The sequence below is a fragment of the Oncorhynchus mykiss genome, chromosome 2 (genome assembly GCF_057628025.1).
Source record: "Oncorhynchus mykiss isolate SJ-2025 chromosome 2, ASM5762802v1, whole genome shotgun sequence".
In the NCBI taxonomy this organism is placed as follows: Eukaryota; Metazoa; Chordata; class Actinopteri; order Salmoniformes; family Salmonidae; genus Oncorhynchus; species Oncorhynchus mykiss.
In genome coordinates this window covers 78,377,842-78,399,529 of record NC_143023.1, presented here as the reverse complement: position 1 = coordinate 78,399,529, position 21,688 = coordinate 78,377,842, and the positions used below count along the sequence as shown (strand labels likewise).

Below are 21,688 nucleotides of genomic sequence, written 5' to 3'. Positions count from 1 at the left end.
AACTGGGGGACGAGTAACGATTTTTGCTCTCTAAGTGGAGGGGTGAAATGATGGAAGGATAGTGGAGGATGAGTGGAAGGGTAAATATCCCAGATATCTTACTGGAGCAGGGTTATATATCTGCCTCGCTCTGTCCAGCCCTAGAAACCTCCCTTTCGCCCCACTTACCACACACACACACACACACACACACACAGGGGTCCATAGTTGACACTAGCCAGTCTGTTGAGATTGATTTCTCCCAGGGAAGATATCTCAACCCCCTGGAACTACAGGGGGAGGGGGTAGCTCTGCTATGTGTGTGCCTGGTTGAGGTCTTCAAGAGTTAAAAAAAAATTGGACCCGTTCCGAAATGGACATGGGGTTTTCCCACCCCGACCTGATATGCATAAATAAAAACATTTCCGAAAGGAACCGAGGCCAACTAGACCCATTCCGTATAAACCTGGTCGGATCCAGATTCGGTCCGATTAGAGTGACGAAAGCAGCAGAATTTTTTTTAAAGCTATTTTATTAACCGGAGCTGATAAAGCGCGAGAGGAGGGAGAGAGGTGCCACTCTAGCAGGTGGGGGATGGGCAGTGCTGTGAGCAAGTGACATGGGGAGCAGGGAGGGAGAGATAAGAGACAGCAACCAACCAACCCAATTCTTGCTATAGTAGGCGAATTGCTGCCATAGATAATCATATTTGATGATAAATAAACTATGTAGTACCTGTCTTGCCCTGCATCAAACCGGGACCAGAAGCTAGTCAACTTCTTAGGGCTAGGCCCCTTTTTTCTCAATTTCCACCTGAATGATGTTCCCAAAGTAAACTGCCTGTTACTCAGGCCCTGAAGCCAGGATATGCATATAATTGGTACCATTGGAAAGAAAACACTTAACTTTGTAGAAGTGTTAAAATAATGATGGAGGAGAATATAACACAATAGATATGGTAGGAGAAAATACAAAGAAAAACCAACCAGAATTGTATTTTTTGAAAGACCATGCTCTTCCAATGGCAAGTATAAGGGCATACTCAATTCTAGCTCCCAGGATGCAATTCCTATGGCTACCATCAGCAGTCTATGTTCAAGGTTTCAGGCTTGTGACAAAATGAATAAGAAATAACAGTTTTAGTACAGGGACAGTCTTGGAATTTCATGTTGTTTTCCCGCGCCATGAAGACAAGACACACATGCTAAAATCGGTTTCCTATTGAACATACTTCTTTCTGTAAGAAATATTATATTATCTGAGGAATAAATAGAAACATATTTTGACTTGTTGAAACAAAGTTTAGGAGTAGATTTTCAGATTCCTTTCTCTGCATGTTGAACGAGTGGATTACTCAAATCGATGGCGCCAACTAAACATACTTTTTGGGATATAAAGAAGGATTTTATCTAACAAAACGACAGTACATGATATAGCTGGGACCCTTTGGATGACAAATCAGAGAAAGATTTTCAAAAAGTATGTGAATGTATGAAACCTGTGCCGATGGAAAAATATTTTGATGTGGGGCGCCGTCCTCAAACAATCGCATGGCATGTTTTCTCTATAATAGCTACTGTAAATCGGATAGTGCAGTTAGATTAACAAGAATTTAAGATTTCAGCCGGTATAAGACACTTGTATGTACCTAAATGTTTAATGTCCATAATTGTTATGATTATTTATTTGAATTGCGCACCCTCCAGTTTCATCAGAAGTTGTCCCGCTAGTGGGACGCCGATCCCTGAGAGGATTTATTAAACTAACTAACTAGGCTGACTAACTGGGTTAACGGAGGCTTCAGTGCGTGCGCCTTCTCATCCTACAGTTACAAATAACAACAACTCCATTCAGAACATTAAGTAGCAGCCTACCTGTTGGCTCTTGATCATTGTAGCCGATCCTTCTCCTTTAACTTTTAATTCCGCCATTTTAATTCCACACATGGAGCGAGGCTCTATGACGGTACCATATTGAAGCTTTGATGATTTAGGATTGGCCAACATCAACGCTCCACTCTCGTGAAAAGCAAGAGCAGCTGCATAAATTATAAGATTTCTCTCTCGCTCTCTACTGCAGCAGTCTCATTCGGAAATGCAAGGGCCCTTCCGGACAAGTCAGTTAAAATTACACATACACGAGACCTGTGACAATCACATCAGATCCAACCCACATCCTTGACATTATTTCGAATTCTGGGTCCCAGATCGGGAATTCGGGTACAGGTGGATCCGTGAAGACCTCTAGTGGCTGGTATCCATTCAGGATGTTCTTTACCACACACACACACAGCTCAGACACATTTCAATATTTCAAAGAGAAACTCTCCTAACAGTGTGTTTATGGTGGTACAACCAGTCAACAGTCCACAGAGCAGCATGGAGAGTCTACTGAGCAAGTCAAGAGAACATATGTCAGTGGGAAAAGGCCAATGAAAAACAAGCGCCCTAACTAAACAAAGGGATGAGTCAAGACACTGAGAACAGGGCCTTATCCATTAATCTCCATGACAGGGAGATCTTTGTCATCACATTGTGGTGAGCATAGGGGTTTACATACAGCTCTAAGAACCAAATAGAACACCGTTCAATGTGACAACAAGTCTTCTTCACCCATGAAAGATCCTGAGCTGTGAAAGTGAAACACCAGAGTGTGCTGAGACTGTGTTGAAAGTACACAGTCCCTAACCTGAGTAATGCCAACCAGTCTGACTATGTCTGTGTGTATCAGTGGACGGAGGCTGCCCTGGAGGTTACCATGTACTACTATAGGATGAGAAAATGTCCCTAGGTGCTGATCTTTCAGTCCGTTTTGACCTAGGATCCCTCCTAATGGTCAATCTTGAGAGGGCTGAAGTTAGATTTGAGCTTTTCGCTTCTATTACCTGTTCTTGGAGGCAACTTTGACGTACTTCTATGATGTTTACAGATAATAGATCTCAGTTTAAGGCAACGTCTTCCAACTCTGATTGGAGGCAAGTCGCTGTCAAGAACACCTGCCTCTACTCCCTTAGTCATAGATTTAGAAACCGTCACAGCTTGCCTTCTGCTTGGTGCCAAAAGCCCCTCTCTCAGGCCCCTGTGTGTGTGTGTGTATATGTACGTGTGTGTATTCAGGCCCTCCCCTGGCAGAGAGACCAGCCTTATTTACGGTTTTGTAAGATGCTGAGAGTCAACATGGCTCCTCAAACACAACACCCCATTGCCATGTCTACGTATGGCATCACATGACTCTCCCAGGGGATTGTGGGATATTTGCATTGCCACGGTCACAAGACAGGCTGCGTCAAGATAAATCTCATTACACGCACCACACACACGCATTGCCCCTCATCTCCACGTCCACAGGTGTCCGGAGGCTTGGCAACACTGTCAACTCTAACAGGTCAGGATCATATAGCTCAACCTAGAAGTCTGAGGCCAAGTAGGTTTGACAGAACACACACACACACACACACACACACACAGGTCGGGATGAAAGAGGTGAAGCAGTAAGAAACAGACAGGGCCAGGAGTGAAGCTGACAGTACAGTGGAAAGCACAAATCACCATCAGCCAGGTAGACTTCATTGTGTGTGGGTTATCAGGATGTCTGACAGTGAGGGAGTTTGAAAACCTCTAGATCAGAGGTCAGACCAGAGGGCCCAGAAGGTTATCTTTCACTGCCGGACTAAATGACCACAGCCAAACTGCCAGGGACTTTCCATTAGAACTTCTCTCTAACTGGTTGACCGAAGGCAAACATGCAGCAATTGGTATCAAACATTTTCCTCCAGAAACAAACAGACCGGAAGCTATTGGTTCCTGCCACCCAGTTAGGGCCTGGGTGAACATATGTGAGAGAGAGTGTGAGTGAGTGAGTGAGTGAGTGAGTGAGTTTGGAATAATGAAATATACAGGTGTCTGAGTGTGTCTGTCTGTGAGAGAGAGGTAGAAGAGTGCAAGTGAGGAGAGCAGCACTGGATCAATCTTTAAATCACGCAGTGCACTCTCCTTCCTGATAGATCACACACTGTTTGTCTGTCCATCACATTACACACACCTTCACTCTATCAAACACACCTAGACAAGAAACAAGTAATACTTTCCCTCATGAAAACATTCACACACTGTTGCTTTGAGACCACCCGCAGTAGGTAACCAATGACAGGCAGAGCCACTTCACAGCATGAGGACAGTCACTTTACACACCCACATCATCAGTTAGAATGAACTAACTTGCGCTCAGCAAGACTACATTACATGAATTTACAGCTAGACACACACACTTCATAACAGAGGAGGAGAAAAGGGGCCATGCTTTTCCAGGTGAAGTGAAGCAGTAAAAAGGCCATTAAATATAACATCGCAGTGAACACAACCATCCCTCAGAGTACGCTCCACCCAGCCCAATGTAATGGGAAATTAACCATACTGTATGTATAATCCACTGTGTGTGTGTGTGTGTGTGCGCGCTCTTATTTATAAGAGTAGATTCTTGCATTCTATCCATACTGGTTTTGGCAGGCTACCTGAGACATGAAACCTATAGGAGGGAGGGCATACTGGCTGTTCACAATTTATTAATACACAGTTTGTCTAAATGGTTAATGGAAACACTTCTATCACTTCATTTTCATTTAGACACCATGGTTTCTTTTTGGGGGTCTGACGTCATTACATCCTGCTGGAAACGCACCGCAGACTATTTTCAATTGTCAAAAAACTTTCTCTAAATGTCAAAAACAAAAAGAATCTACTGACTGAGGAGACAGTTGGTTGAAAATGTGCTCGAGTTTAAATACATTTACACCCCCCCCTCCGCAACTATCTCACACACTAACATGTACACACACACGACACATGAAGTATGGCTATTTACTCTCAGAGTAAGCCAGACAATAAAATCTCTGGCTCCCTATGGCTGCACATGGTTGAACAACAGCTACAGACTCTAAAAACACACACACACACACACACACACAGGTTAGGATAATAAGTTAATATTTTAGAATGTGTAGCACGCTAACAGTTAAATAAGCTTTGTATAGGCAGTGAGTGAACTCTGCGCGTGCCCTCCATAAATTAATCTTTAATCTGCCAAAGTAAAAAGAGCTGGGTGACGTGCAGGCTGTGGAAGAGATACCCATGGCCTTAGATACCCATGGCCTTAGATACCCATGGCCTTATCATGCCTTGTCACGCATACATTCATGCAGAAACACACACAGGTCAGGCAGACAGTTTCCCCCTAACAGGTTTGAGTTGTGCCACAGAGGGGGCCTAGCAGCAAAAGATACATTTAAAGACACAGTAGCCTGGTCAGGGACATTGAACACAAACACACACTCATATAAAGTCCCTCACACAAACCCACACTCACTCAGAGAAAAACACACACAAACCCACACTCACTCAGAGAAAAACACACACAAACTTTTTTTCCCAGAACAACATATGCCACACTCACCAGGTGTGGAAATGTCTTCTTTAACAGCGCTCTCTCTCTCGCTCTCCTTCTCTCGGGTAGATTCCACTCGCTCCTCCGGGCTCTGGAGAGAGGGATCAGGAAGTGTAGTCCCAGCGCAAGAGGGAGTGAGTGTGTAAAGTCCAGCGGGGGTCCGAGTCAGACAAGGTGGCTGGGGATTAAACAGATCGTTCCGTTGCTACTCATCTGTTTCTCTCATTCTTCCTTTCTCTCTTTTTTCTACCCCTGTTTCTCTCCGTCACTCGTTCAATGGCTGCTTCAGGAAGATCTGAGTGATTGCTGAACTCTCCCTCTCTCTACCCCTCCCTCTTCACCCTTCCCTTTCTGACATACAGAAACACACCCTCCCAGTCGCTCTCCTTTCACCCCGCCCTGACACACGCTGCTGACAGGGCATCCCCCTCCCCCTCTCCAGGTACTGGGAGTAGAAGAGTATTCTCTCCCCAGCTCTCCACCTACCTCGTTCATTCTCAGTAACACACTCAGTGTCATTTTCTGGAATCAACGGTCTCTATCCACACCAGCTACAGAGAAACACCAGAGGCTGGTGGGAGGAGCTATAGGAGGACGGGCTCATTGTAATGGCTGGAATTAATGGAAAGGAGTCAAACACGTTATTTCCATATGTTTGGTACCATACCATTGATTTCATTCCAGCCATTACAATGTGCCCTTCCTCATACCAGCCTCCTCTGACACACACAATGGTTAAATCAGCAATCTTGTCACTGCAGGGAAATAGGACAGACACAGAACACACACTGATCACATTCGTGCACATTGACTAATGCACACTCAGCCCCAAATTCAAACTTTGCCATTTCTGTTCCTGGAATAAGCACAGAATCTCTCTCACACACACACACACACACACACACACACACACACACACACACACACACACACACACACACACACACACACACACACACACGAGAGCCTAGCATTACCAATGGTTGTGTGTGGGAGCCCCACAGCAGGAGCTGAGGCCTGTTTTCCATCAACACCTCTCTCTCTCTCTTCATCCCTTTTTCACTCACTCTCTCTCTCCTTCCATCTCTCTTACACTCCCATACTACATGATTCCCTCTGCCTCTCCAACCCAAAACCCCAGGGCTGGTCACTGATACTCAGGAGGATCCCAGTAGAGCAGGCTAGCCTAGTCTGTTTCACAAAGAAACAGGGAAACCCCTCAAAACAATCAGATGTGTGTGTGTGGTTCCTGCTAAGCCACTAAGGTTGGATTTGGAGCCGTGCCAGGCTAAATAGATGCTGTGTTGGTATTGTCACGGCAGGACATCCTATGGCCTTTAGGGTGAACACACTAAAAATCAACATACAACCTGAGCATTAGTCTAATTTACCAAGACTGAACTGACATGATTCATAACAGTCTTTAACTAAACACATTCACAAAACACAGACTCATTGAGACTAAAATGTTAAATAATGGAGCTATTTTGTCTTGCAATAACCCATATATGTCCCCCAACCTTAATGAAACCATATAAACCAGGCTAGGCCTAGCTTTTTACTGCAGCCTGAACTATGGAACCCATCAGAGAGTTTGCTCACATCTGACACTTCTGTCCACTGACACAAGCTTTTGACACATTTAAGAGGTCATATCCACAACAGATCCAGTAATACTCACACACACACACACACACACACACACACACTTCTGACTGGAACTACAGTGAAGGGAGAGAACCCTGGAGGTTTGGTTGCTAGTGGCCTGGGTGAGAAAAGCAGAAGGTGCCAGAGGGAAGTAAAGTTTTAAAAGGGCAATATCGAGAAGTCAGTCTTTTTCCCTACGATTAGGAACTACTTAGCTGGTAAATCCCAAAAGTCAAACAGAGCCAATGAGAGCTGAGGGCAGGGTGAGTTAGATTAATCTGAAGGCTTTGAGATTTCACGGTCCCCTTCCAGGCATTCCTGAGGGTGCCTCCCTCCTGAACCAGAATATGGGTTTACAGGAGACATATGGCAATTCTCCTTCAAGCCCAGAAAGCAGCCATTCAACTTGCCTTTCACCAGCTTAATGTCAAAATACGTTCTGTACTTACCAAAGAAAACAGTTTCACTGAGCAACTATCATTACTGTCGTTACGGTCATTGCGTACTTCCAAAAAAATTAAATAGAAATAAAAAGTTACATGCAACCAAAAACGTTTATTGTCTGGAAAGAATCTGGTTTTTTTTCACCAAATCCACCTCTTCTGCACCTCCAATGAAATTGGAATTACTGCCAAGCACAGGTTGGCTGGAAAGGTCATTGATTTTACTACCTACAATAGTGTATGAATGTCATATCAATCTGTTGTTTCACAAATGCTACACAGAATGCAATAATATTTCATGTAAGTAGATTAAGTAGACAATATAGGGTACAATTTTACAGTGATTGTATATTTCTAGATAGGCTTTATTTATTTGTGTGTATTTCAAATCCATGACTAATATTGCAGGAGCAAAAGAGGTGGATTTGACACACTTGGTCAAAAACAATACTAAGATTCTTTCCAGACAAGGATTTTTTTCAGTTGCATGTAATTTTCTATTTTGGAAGTACGTATCAGCCATGACGTCAGTAATGACAATAGTTGCTCAACAAAAACATTATTTGATAAGTATCAAATGTATTTTGGCATTATTAATCTTGAAAAGCTGGTCAATGGCAAGTTGAATGGCTGCTTTCTGGGATTAAAGGAGAATCGCCATATTCACTGTCTCCTGTAAACCCTGATTCCGGTTCACCTCCCTCCATCACCCCCCCAAACCTTACTTTTCTATAACACATTCAACCCCCGCTCCAGTTTGCATCGAGCAAAAAGAAAGAAAGCAAAGAAAGAACAGATGAGGTCTAAAAAGCGTCATCATCTTAGCAGTCAAATCCAATACAGCCCCGTTTCCTCCTGCTAAATGTTCAGTCCCAGGACACTAAAGACTGAGAGCATTCCCAAACCCACAACCCGGATCACCCTTTCACTGGCCTCAATCAGAGCCCATAATAACTTAATACCTTTACTAAGGACACACATAAATCTGTCAAGAGAGCAATAAGCCAACAGTAGATCAGTGCAGAAAAGGCAGGAAGATGTCAGTATCTGAGGAAGGAGGAAGATAAATAGACCTCTCTTTCCTGCCACTTCTTCAATAGGTCCTGTGGAGGGAGGTGGGCTCAGGGGGACTCATGCAGCCGATAGGTTCTGTCTTGTTGGCTGTTCTGCATCATGCTTGAATAGCATTAAGTCTAAGGCTCAACCGTCTTCCCTCCCCCTCTTCAGAGATGAGACCTCCGTCTCTTGTTCTACTGTTTCCCAGAAAACCTCCTTCAACAGGTGGGGAAAGGACGGACGGACGGAGTCCCTTCTTCGTTTCAAAGGGTTTTCTCCTATTGGATCCTGTATAACACAACGCTGCATTTTGCCTTCTGTATGCTTTAACCTCTGTCCGACGGACGGACGGACAGACAGACAGGACCAGACGGACAAGACGGACCAGACCAGACCAGACCAGACCAGACAGACCAGACAGACAGAGACAGACAGAGACAGACAGACAGAGACAGAGACAGACACAGTTAAAACATACAGAAGGCAAAATACAGCGTTGTTTTCAACAGGATCCAATAGGAGAAAACACTTTGAAACGAAGAAGGGACTACAGTCCAATAAGTTTCTAAACATTTTGCATCATTGCTTGTCTAATTGAATATGTCCCAGCCTGCACTGCTCTCATGTTTGCAACAACACACTGAGTTCTGAACTTTTGTTGGCATAGGCTGTGGTCAGGGTAAGCCAGACCAAGGCAGTAGTAATACTTTGTTTGTTCCTAGCAGAGCTATGTATAACATAGCCATGTCATTATGGTCAGTGTCGAACTATTGCTCCTGCATTGTAGCTATGCTCTGTGTATCATGAAGATAGAGAAAGTCTGGATGGCTTAGGTCATTGTATGGTTTACTCTTAAATATAGCACACCCCGCAGAAGTTAGAAACAAAGCCTTTGTTTTTTTCCATGATACTTGTCACAGTCAAGGAATAATATACAGTGGGGCAAAAAAGTATTTAGTCAGCCACCAATTGTGCAAGTTCTCCCACTTAAAAAGATGAGAGAGGCCTGTTATTTTCATCATAGGTACACTTCAACTATGACAGACGAAATTAGAAAAAAGAATCCAGAAAATCACATTGTAGGATTTTTAATTAATTTATTTGCAAATTATGGTGGAAAAAAATTTGGTCAATAACAAAAGTTTATCTCAATACTTTGTTATATACCCTTTGTTGGCAATGACAGAGGTCAAACGTTTTCTGTAAGTCTCCACAAGGTTCACACACACTGTTGCTGGTATTTTGGCTCATTCCTCCATGCAGATCTCCTCTAGAGCAGTGATGTTTTGGGGCTGTTGCTGGGCAACACGGACTTTCAACTCCCTCCAAAGATTTTCTATGGGGTTGAGATCTAGAGACTGGCTAGGCCACTCCAGGACCTTGAAGTGCTTCTTACGAAGCTACTCCTTCGTTGCCCGGGCGGTGTGTTTTGGATCATTGTCATGCTGAAAGACCCAGCCACGTTTCATCTTCAATGCCCTTGCTGATGGAAGGGGGTTTTCACTCAAAATCTCACGATACATGGCCCCATTCATTCTTTCCTTTACACGGATCAGTCATCCTGGTCCCTTTGCAGAAAAACAGCCCCAAAGCATGATGTTTCCACCCCCATGCTTCACAGTAGGTATGGTGTTCTTTGGATGCAACTCAGCATTCTTTGTCCTCCAAACACGACATATTGAGTTTTTACCAAAAAGTTATATTTTGGTCTCATCTGACCTTATGACATTCTCCCAATCTTCTTCTGGATCATCCAAATGCTCTCTAGCAAACTTCAGACGGGCCTGGACATGTACTGGCTTAAGCAGGGGGACACGTCTGGCACTGCAGGATTTGAGTCCCTGGCGGCGTAGTGTGTTACTGATGGTAGGCTTTGTTACTTTGGTCCCAGCTCTCTGCAGGTCATTCACTAGGTCCCCCCGTGTGGTTCTGGGATTTTTGCTCACTGTTCTTGTGATGATTTTGACCCCACGGGGTGAGATCTGCGTGGAGCCCCAGATCGAGGGAGATTATCAGTGGTCTTGTATGTCTTCCATTTCCTAATAATTGCTCCCACAGTTGATTTCCTCAAATCAAGCTGGTTACCTATTGCAGATTCAGTCTTCCCAGCCTGGTGCAGGTCTACAATTTTGTTTCTGGTGTCCTTTGACAGCTCTTTGGTCTTGGCCATAGTGGAGTTTGGAGTGTGACTGTTTGAGGTTGTGGACAGGTGTCTTTTATACTGATAACAAGTTCAAACAGGTGCATTAATACAGGTAATGAGTGGAGGACAGAGGAGCCTCTTAAAGAAGAAGTTACAGGTCTGTGAGAGCCAGATATCTTGCTTGTTTGTAGGTGACCAAATACTTATTTTCCACAATAATTTGCAAATAAATTAATTAAAAATCCTACAATGTGATTTTCTGGATTTATTTTTCTCATTTTGTCTGTCATAGTTGAAGTGTACCTATGATGTAAATTACAGGCCTCTCTCATCTTTTTAAGTGGGAGAACTTGCACAATTGGTGGCTGACTAAATACTTTTTTGCCCCACTGTAGGTCTATCTATATGATCTCATTTGGAAATCATCATAATCTCACCTCATTTCATCTGTACTACTACAACAGTCTTGTCTGTGCATGAAAACAGTCCATACCAGTTCAACAATACGAAAGAGAGAAGCAAACGTGATAGCCTATATCTCTTCCTCTGCTGTCATCTAGTCTAGACCAGTGTCAACCCACAGCCAGGGAAGGGCTCCCTCTCCCTCAGTCATGCATGGAGCCCCTCAGTGTGGAACACAAAAGCCAGTTTAAGTCAACAGTATGCTCACATCAGACACTGGCCCCAAGCCCCAATCCTCAGATCCTCTCCATTCTGGGAGTTCTGGTGGTGGGAGTGTGTGGGATACCGCCTCGCCACACACTGGTCTCACACTTGTGAACAAACACACCGCCAGGCCAGACTAGAGAGACAAACAGAGAGAGAGACAAGCAAGTAATGGAGAGAGAAATTCACAATGGATATAAAACAGAGACAGAGAGAGAGAGAGAGCGAGAGCGAGAGAGAAAGCTAGAGCGAGCTAGAGCGAGGAGCTAGAGAGGAGCTAGAGAGAGAGAGAGCTAGAGCGAGGAGCTAAAGCTAGAGAGAGAGAGGAGCTGGAGCAAGCGACAGCTAGAGAGAGAGGAGCTAGAGCGGAGCTAGAGAGGGAGAGGAGCTAGAGAGAGAGGGGGTAGAGAGGAGCTAGAGAGAGAGAGGAGCTAGAGCAGAGCTAGAGAGAGAGAGAGGAGCTAGAGAGGAGCTAGAGAGAGAGGAGCTAGAGCGGAGCTCGAGAGAGGAGCTAGAGAGGAGCTAGAGAAAGAGGAGCTAGAGAGAGAGAGGAGGTAGAGAGAGAGGGGAGGTAGAGAGAGAGGGGAGCTAGAGCGAGTGGAGCTAGAGAGAACTAGAGAGAGGAGCTAGAGCGGAGCTAGAGAGAAAGGGGAGCTAGAGAGGAGCTAGAGAGAGAGATAGGAGCTGGAGTGGAGCTAGAGAGAGAGAGGAGCTAGAGAGAAGCTAGAGAGAGAGAGGAGCTGGAGCGAGTGACAGCTAGAGAGAGACAGAAGCTAGAGAGAGAGGAGCTAGAGAGGAGCTAGAGAGAGGAGCTAGAGAGGGTGGGGTTGTTGATGATGATAAAGCGCAGGAAGTGCCAGTTAGGGAGAATGGAACAGTCAGGTGATTAGAGGTCAGGGGTCTGGGGTAAACAAGGGACATGTAGGCACTGACGCCCTGTCTCTCTGTCTGGTTCTCCCTTTACCGGTCTCTCTGGGGCGGCAGGGTAGCCTAGTGGTTAGAGCATTGGACTAGTAACCGGAAGGTTGCGAGGTCAAATCCCCGAGCTGTCAAGGTACAAATCTGTTGTTCTGCCCCTGAACAGGTAGTTAACCCACTGTTCCTAGGCCATCATTGAAAATAAGAATTTGTTTTTAACTGACTTGCCTAGTTAAATAAAGGTATAATAAAAATACCTCTCTGTCTGTGTCAATCTCTCTTTTCATTTTCTCCTCTGTCTGATGTCTGGGGAAAGAAAGGGCTATAAAAACACCTGTTAGAACAATAAGTCCCAATGGCTTTCACTCCACTTCTCTTTCCCTTCCGTGGATCAAAGGATTCATCTTGCTGTGTGTGCAGTGGGGTGGCTGGGTGAGTCAGTGTACCTTCCCCTTTCCCTCCCCTGCACACATCAGCCTGCCTGGGGAACATGACACTACTCATCTCACATAATGGACTTGCATTGTTCTAGTACACATCTCTTTTACAGATATCATCCTCACAATATATGTCTCATAATCTAGAGTGCTAGTGTAAAAGGGTTCATCAAAACCTGGCATAAAGAGTATCTAGTAGCCTGGAGGATTCCCTGGTTGAATATAACCTAGGACAAGACATCTGAAAGTATAATCACTGTCTAGTGGTAGTGGAGCTTGAGTGTGTTCTACTGGACGTGTGTGTGTGTGTGTGTGTGTGTGTGAATAAATGACTGTGCGCGCTTGTGTGTGTGTGTGTGTGAGTGAGTGAGTGAGTGTCTGATTACTAATTAATAGAAGGGTCATAGGGTCCTCTGTCTCTCCCCCACAGCAGCCCACACATGCCCAGCCTGCTTTGCATAACACCACCAGTAGGAATGTGAGGATTGTTGGGTCAGCAAGCGGTGACATCATACATAGCAGCATGCAGCTACAACGCAGCCCCAGTCCCTGTTTCATCTTGATTACATCAGCCAAGTATTAATGTCTACAGATAAAGCCATGACACACTCCACCACAGCTTCCTGTGAGCACACACACACTTTTTGGGAGATTCATACAAACACACTTCAAACCCTGAGTAGATATAAAATGACTCACTGAGTCCAGCCAGTCTGCCTCACGTATATTAGCCTTCCCATACATCCTTTTCTCACATGACAGGCAAGTAATACAAGCTCTCTTCTCAGCAACCCAGCTCTGAGTATGAGAGATAACCTCTCACACACGACAGGTGTCTCCTAACTGTGTGTGTGTGTGTGTGTGTGTGTGTAACAGGAGATTCTCCGGCCATCAGACAGACAAGACAAGAGTGCACCTGTGGGAGTGGCCGAGAGCTCTGCTTCTGGCATTGCCACGGTTACCAAACACAGGGCAAGCCACGTGGTTGGTGGAACCGGAGCAGGGCAGTCAAAAGAGGACAACACTTGAAGACGGATGCCATGCCAGAATGTGACAAAGTAATTCATAGACACAGCCCAAAGAGTGCGTCAGTGTTGGGACAAAGACAGAAAAACAGAGCCCACAGCTGTGGAGTCAAGATATTATGGTCCTTTTCTACTACACGACCCAATGGTGTTTAACAAAGGACACACATCTTGAGACCAGACACAACTGTCATGCCAACAGTTTCAATACAAATTCTATCCATACTTTTACTGAAATTAAGACTACTGTAAGTTCCATGTTTAAGGCTAATGCAGCTTTACACTAAAATGACTGTTCATCTCATTTCCCATGGAAGGCTCTCCGCCACCAATCTAGACAGAAAAGCAATCCTACGCTCATCTTAATTCATCGTCAGCGGCGTACAACAATATCAACAAAAGATCTCTGACTCATAAAATATGTTCTGACAGGAGCGTTGAAGAATTGACCCTCAGCTGATATGAAGACAAATGTGTGCCAGTTCAGTGTTAGACCTGCATTCACCTGTAGTGAACGACACAGAAGCGAACAGAAAGAACGTTAAATTGTCAAATGAATCCGGATTACATCATTTGTTTTTTGTCAGAATATGCCTTAGAAATTAGAACGACATAAGCAACTATTACTATTTACTTAAATTCAAACCCTCTGAAAACAACAGTTTGACAAAGACAGCCAACAGAAAAAGACACAAAGCAAACTTCCAAAACAGGGAACAAAAGCCCCAAAACTACTCGCCTTCTTTAGTAGAATCCAACCGTCTGTCTGGGTCTCTGTGGTGCTGTGAAAGAAGAGCAAGATGAAGAGAGAGAGAAACAGCCCAGTCACTGTGAAAGAAGAGCAAGATGAAGAGAGAGAAACAGCCCAGTCACTGTGAAAGAAGAGCAAGATGAAGAGAGAGAGAGAGAAACAGCCCAGTCACTGTGAAAGAAGAGCAAGATGGAGAGAGAGAGAGAGAGAGAGAGAGAAACAGCCCAGTCACTGTGAAAGAAGAGCAAGATGGAGAGAGAGAGAAACAGCCCAGTCACTGTGAAAGAAGAGCAAGATGGAGAGAGAGAGAGAAACAGCCCAGTCACTGTGAAAGAAGAGCAAGATGGAGAGAGAAACAGCCCAGTCACTGTGAAAGAAGAGCAAGATGAAGAGAGAGAAACAGCCCAGTCACTGTGAAAGAAGAGCAAGATGAAGAGAGAGAAACAGCCCAGTCACTGTGAAAGAAGAGCAAGATGAAGAGAGAGAAACAGCCCAGTCACTGTGAAAGAAGAGCAAGATGAAGAGAGAGAAACAGCCCAGTCACTGTGAAAGAAGAGCAAGATGAAGAGAGAGAAACAGCCCAGTCACTGTGAAAGCATACGTGTTACACTGCTACCTGATCAAGTAGAGTGAATGACAGCCCCACACACTCAACGTGATGGAGGGGAGGAGTGAGGAAGGAGAGAAAAGTGAAATGGTGCTGCCATTCTCTGTCGCCCTGGAGACCAATGCTCTTTCAAAGAAATCGACCAATGACAAACACCGGCGATTGCGTCGAGACAAAAAAGTCACGACTGCCATTCCCTCAGCAGAAAAAACACAGAGCGAGAGAGGGAGGGAGAAACAAAAAGAGAAAATGAGGGAAGAATTCAAAAAGGGAAAGACAGAGGAGACAGAATGACCAACAACAACAAAAAACAGAGTGAAACAGAGAAAGACGGGGGATGAAATGGAAGCCAGTGAGTGACAAAAGGGGCCAGGCAGTGAAGAGGCCACCAGACCAGAGTCTGTCCTTTCTTCATTGTCCTCCTCATCTCTGCTCGGGGGGGAATATCTGACCCTGTATCAGTGGTTAAGAATAAGAGTCTCATATCCTCCCTGTATTTCCCATGGCTGAGAGGATCAATGCTCTAAAACACTGTGTGAGCCGGATGATAAGTACTACAACTTCAGTTGGTCCCATGTCCTGAAACAGCTGAACTTCACATATCTGTTGTTGACACGTCACCATTCTGGTGCTGTCGACTGGTCTGCTGATGATAACACTGTCACCGGTGGCTGGTGTACCATGTCATTTGATCAAAACTAGCACTTCAGACGGCAATGTGACTGACGTACAAAAAGTGCTGTGCACAGAATGAGATCATCCACACTTTAGAGAGGACACCGCAAAAAGTTAAACAGAGTAGCCCTGATTTCCAAAAGCTAATGTGCAGGGCCTAGGGAGAGTGAAATGGATGGACTGAACAGAGAAGATTTCAAATATGGCACTCACACATCCATCACCTTTTCAGCAACACTTGAGCACAATCAGTTTCACAACACAGCCTCAGCCTACTAAATGACCCTCCTTCAGCGGTAAATGCTCTATTTATCCCGAGCCAAAGCGTTTACCATGTGAAAATGGCCCTATTTCCCTGCTGTGACAGTCGCTATGACAGGATTGCTGATTAACCACCAATATAGTGTGTGTGTGTACACATCAGACAGAACAGAAAGGTTTAAACAGCTAGGATTGATTTATTTGAAGTGGGTAATGGGGAGTTCTGACAGGAATTAACTGCTCTGTAATAGCCCTGCATTGGCTGCTGCATGAGAGTTTTAGTAATAGCTGTTCCATGGATCTCATCTAGCATGGATATTTAGGCTACACAGATACAGCAGCAGGCATTGATAAAGCACCTAGTCTATTTCAAAATTAGATGTATCCCCAAAATGAACCATCAATGAGCTATTGCATTGTAGCCTAATAGCACTGTAACAAAATAAAATTGTATTTGTCACATACTTTGTAAACAGCTGTAGACTAACAGTGAAATGCTTACTTATGGGCCCTTCACAACAATGCAGAGAGAAAAATGTAAAAAAAAGAACAGAAAATGAATAACGAGGAATAAATCCACAATGAGTAATCATAACTTGGCTACATACACAGGGTACCAGTACCGAGTCGATGTGCAGGGATACGAGGTAATTGAGGTAGATATATACAGTTGAAGTCAGAAGTTTACCAACACCTTAGCCACCTTACCCTGCACATTAGCTTTTTCACAATTCCTGACATTTAATCCTAGTAAAAATGCCCTGTCTTAGGTCAGTTAGGATCACCACTTTATTTTAAGAATGTGAAATGTCTATAATAGTATAGAATAATAGTAGAGAGAATGATTTATTTCAGCTTGTGGACAGAACTGAAAAAGCGTGTGCAAGCAAGGAGGCCTAGAAACCTGACTCAGTTACACCAGCTCTGTCAGGAGGAATGGGCCAAAATTCACCCAACTGATTGTGGGAAGCTTGTGGAAGGCTACCCGAAACATTTGACCCAAGTTAAACAATTTAAAAGGCAATGCTACCAAATACTAATTGAGTGTATCTAAACTTCTGACCCACTGGGAATGTGATACAGTGAATTATAAGTGAAATAATCTGTAAACAATTGTTGGAAAAATGAATTGTGTCATGCACAAAGTGGATGTCCTAACCGACTTGCCAAAACGATAGTTTGTTAACTAGAAATGTGTGGAGTGGTTGAAAAACTAGTTTTAATGATTCCAACCTAAGTGTATGTAAACTTCCGACTTCAACTGTAATGTTATTTTGATAAGTTAATTCATACTATTTAATCCTTCCATCTGAGGACAAAAAAAAAGAAATACAATACTTTCATTCATGCAAAAACTTTGGTTACTAGGCCTAACAAAAATGGTTGCTATGCAGGCTGGGTAAGTCTTCTCACTGAGCCAACTAAAGCTACAAACTCTACAGCTGGAAGGGCAGCAAACACTACATTTTCCTCTGTTTTCATAGCTTTTCTATTGACATTTAATTACATATATTCATGATAATAATATTGTTGCTTGATTTCTGGATCAGAAAAGTTTGTCTTGTTCATTCACAGCATTCTGTCAGGCGAGATCGAATTGTAAAGGTAAATAGCCTAATAGCTATGGATCTGACATGCTATTTTTATTTTATTTATTTCACCTTTATTTAACCAGGTAGGCTAGTTGAGAACAAGTTCTCATTTGCAACTGCGACCTGGCCAAGATAAAGCATAGCAGTGTGAACAGACAACAGAGTTACACATGGAGTAAACAATTAACAAGTCAATAACACAGTAGAAAAATAAAAAAAAGAGTCTATATACATTGTGTGCATGAGGTAGGCGAATAATTACAATTTTGCAGATTAACACTGGAGTGATAAATGATCAGATGGTCATGTACAGGTAGAGATATTGGTGTGCAAAAGAGCAGAAAAGTAAATAAATAAAAACAGTATGGGGATGAGGTAGGTAAAAATGTGTGGGCTATTTACCGATAGACTATGTACAGCTGCAGCGATCGGTTAGCTGCTCAGATGTTTGAAGTTGGTGAGGGAGATAAAGGTCTCCAACTTCAGCGATTTTTGCAATTCGTTCCAGTCACAGGCAGCAGAGAACTGGAACGAAAGGCGGCCAAATGAGGTGTTGGCTTTAGGGATGATCAGTGAGATACACCTGCTGGAGCGCGTGCTACGGGTGGGTGTTGCCATCGTGACCAGTGAACTGAGATAAGGCGGAGCTTTACCTAGCATGGACTTGTAGATGACCTGGAGCCAGTGGATCTGGCGACGAATATGTAGCGAAGGGCCAGCTGACTAGAACATACAGGTCGCAGTGGTGGGTGGTATAAGGTGCTTTAGTGACAAAACGGATGGCACTGTGATAAACTGCATCCAGTTTGCTGAGTAGAGTGTTGGAAGCAATTTTGTAGATGACATCGCCGAAGTCGAGGATCGGTAGGATAGTCAGTTTTACTAGGGTAAGTTTGGCGGCGTGAGTGAAGGAGGCTTTGTTGCGGAATAGAAAGCCGACTCTAGATTTGATTTTCGATTGGAGATGTTTGATCTGAGTCTGGAAGGAGAGTTTACAGTCTAGCCAGGTACTTATAGATGTCCACATATTCAAGGTCGGAACCATCCAGGGTGGTGATGCTAGTCAGGCGTGTGGGTGCAGGCATCGAGCAGTTGAAAAGCATGCATTTGGTTTTACTAGCGTTTAAGAGCAGTTGGAGGCCACGGAAGGAGTGTTGTATGGCATTGAAGCTCGTTTGGAGGTTAGATAGCACAGTGTCCAAAAGTATATAGAATGGTGTCGTCTGCGTAGAGGTGGATCAGGGAATCGCCCGCAGCAAGAGCAACATCATTGATATATACAGAGAAAAGAGTCGGCCCGAGAATTGAACCCTGTGGCACCCCCATAGAGACTGCCAGAGGACCGGACAGCATGCCCTCCGATTTGACACACTGAACTCTGTCTGCAAAGTAGTTGGTGAACCAGGCAAGGCAGTCATCAGAAAAACAGAGGATACTGAGTCTGCCGATAAGAATATGGTGATTGACAGAGTCGAAAGCCTTGGCAAGGTCGATGAAGACGGCTGCACAGTACTGTCTTTTATCGATGGCGGTTATATTGTTTAGTACCTTGAGCGTGGCTGAGGTGCACCCGTGACCGGCTCGGAAACCAGATTGCACAGCGGAGAAGGTACGATGGGATTTGAGATGGTCAGTGACCTGTTTGTTGACTTGGCTTTCGAAGACCTTAGATAGGCAGGGCAGGATGGATATAGGTCTGTAACAGTTTAGGTCCAGGGTGTCTCCCCCTTTGAAGAGGGGGATGACTGCGGCAGCTTTCCAATCCTTGGGGATCTCAGACGATATGAAAGAGAGGTTGAACAGGCTGGTAATAGGGGTTGCGACAACGGCGGCGGATAGTTTCAGAAATAGAGGGTCCAGATTGTCAAGCCCAGATGATTTGTACGGGTCCAGGTTTTGCAGCTCTTTCAGAACATCTGCTATCTGGATTTGGGTAAAGGAGAACCTGGAGAGGCTTGGGCGAGTAGCCGCGGGGGGGGGCGGAGCTGTTGGCCGAGGTTGGAGTAGCCAGGCGGAAGCCATGGCCAGCCGTTGAGAAATGCTTGTTGAAGTTTTCGATAATCATGGATTTATCGGTGGTGACCGTAGGTAACCCTAGCCTCAGTGCAGTGGGCAGCTGGGAGGAGGTGCTCTTGTTCTCCATGGACTTCACAGTGTCCCAGAACTTTTTGAAGTTGGAGCTACAGGATACAAATTTCTGCCTGAAGAAGCTGGCCTTAGCTTTCCTGACTGACTGCGTGTATTGGTTCCTGACTTCCCTGAACAGTTGCATATTGCGGGGACTATTCGATGCTATTGCAGTCCGCCACAGGCTTTTTTTGTGCTGGTCGAGGGCAGTCAGGTCTGGAGTGAACCAAGGGCTATATCTGTTCTTAGTTCTGCATTTTTTGAACGGAGCATGCTTATCTAAAATGGTGAGGAAGTTACTTTTAAAGAATGACCAGGCATCCTCAACTGACGGGATGAGGTCAATGTCCTTCCAGGATACCCGGGCCAGGTCGATTAGAAAAGCCTGCTCACAGAAGTGTTTTAGGGAGCGTTTGACAGTGATGAGGGGTGGTCGTTTGACTGCGGCTCCGTAGCGGATACAAGCAATGAGGCAGTGATCGCTGAGATCCTGGTTGAAGACAGCGGAGGTGTATTTGGAGGGCCAGTTGGTCAGGATGACGTCTATGAGGGTGCCCTTGTTTACAGATTTAGGGTTGTACCTGGTGGGTTCCTTGATGATTTGTGTGAGATTGAGGGCATCTAGCTTAGATTGTAGGACTGCCGGGGTGTTAAGCATATCCCAGTTTAGGTCACCTAACAGAACAAACTCCGAAGCTAGATGGGGGGCGATCAATTCACAAATGGTGAAGTATGACATTACTGAGCCTAATGTGGCCTAACAAAAGTAGCCTTATAACATCCTAGTATGACATCAGCCATTTCAATATCATAGATCATTGTAATCAGAGACGGAACAATGAGGCATTGTGTGTGAGCAATGAGCAGTACGTTCTGTAAATATTGTGTTCCAGTAAAGCACAGTGACTGACTGACAGTAGAGAACCTGGAGCTGACAGGAGAAACCAGAAGGTGGTTTGGCTGTGTTTTTATCGGCCTTTCAATCAGTGGATAACATGTGAGTCACAGCTCTGATAAGGTTGTGGTAGGAATACAGGCAGGTCCAAGTACACCAACACTTCACATTGTTATGACTGGGACAGAGGAAGAGAGTGAATTGAGATGCACCCAGTGAGTAGCATAGTTGTGGCATAGAGAACAGGAAGTCCTTCTTTGGATATTTCCCCTACTGGGTGACTGGTCAACAATGACATCATGAAGTTGGAGAGTGTACTGATGTGGGAGTACGCAGTGTGGGTTCATGCCCATGAGGGGAATGCACTCTGTCTACCCCAGCTAACATTGTTTAAGGATGAGAGAGAGAGTGTGTGTGTGTATTAAGTGCTTTCTCCAGTTGGTACACAATCTTTTTTGTTTTCCCATGGAGAAGCAGCTGTACAGATGATTAAGTATTGGGGGATTCAGGAAGGAAGAGGGGAGGATGAGGAAGAGGGCAAGGAGGAGGCAGACACAATTTTGTTTCACTACTACAATATTACAATAACCAATAGACACTTAGGGAGGGAATTCATTTATATCATCGGAAAATACAGGTTTAGGCCAAACAAAAGTACAGCTCCCAAAGAAACAGAAGATACAAACATGGCTCAATTCGCACAGCAATATTCTTGATTACAGAAGTAAACTGTTACCTACACTCCTTATGTAGGGGAGTTGGGGAGGAGCAGAATGGCGGAGAGCCCAACAGAGGGGATCCTAATGTCATTAGTGATGCTGGAGGCATCATACTGCACACAAATCAAACAAACAATGCTGCCAGAGCATTCCAGCATAGTACACACTACTGCCTGCCCTCAAAATATTATAAACTGCATGTCTTGAGTGATCACATTTCATGTTATAATAAAGGTAGCTTAAGCAAACACAACAAATACAAACAGAGCAGAGTACTACATTTTCTATTACAACATAGGCTTTTTGCT

The 21,688-nt window shown here is 44.5% G+C and overlaps 1 protein-coding gene across 6 annotated transcripts in view; it reads right to left on the bottom strand.

Moving 5' to 3' along the window:
• LOC110496993 (ras association domain-containing protein 7) overlaps positions 1–21,688 on the bottom strand; it is a 63,743-nt gene that overhangs the window by 28,360 nt on the left and 13,695 nt on the right. For 3 of the 6 annotated variants that reach the window (XM_036956251.2, XM_090208663.1, XM_090208674.1), the window contains exon 2: positions 5,428–5,596. The exons of the other annotated variants lie outside the window; for them this stretch is intronic. The gene's annotated coding sequence lies outside the window, so the exon portion shown is untranslated. The remainder of the gene's footprint in view (positions 1–5,427; positions 5,597–21,688) is intronic. 6 annotated transcript variants of the gene reach the window in all.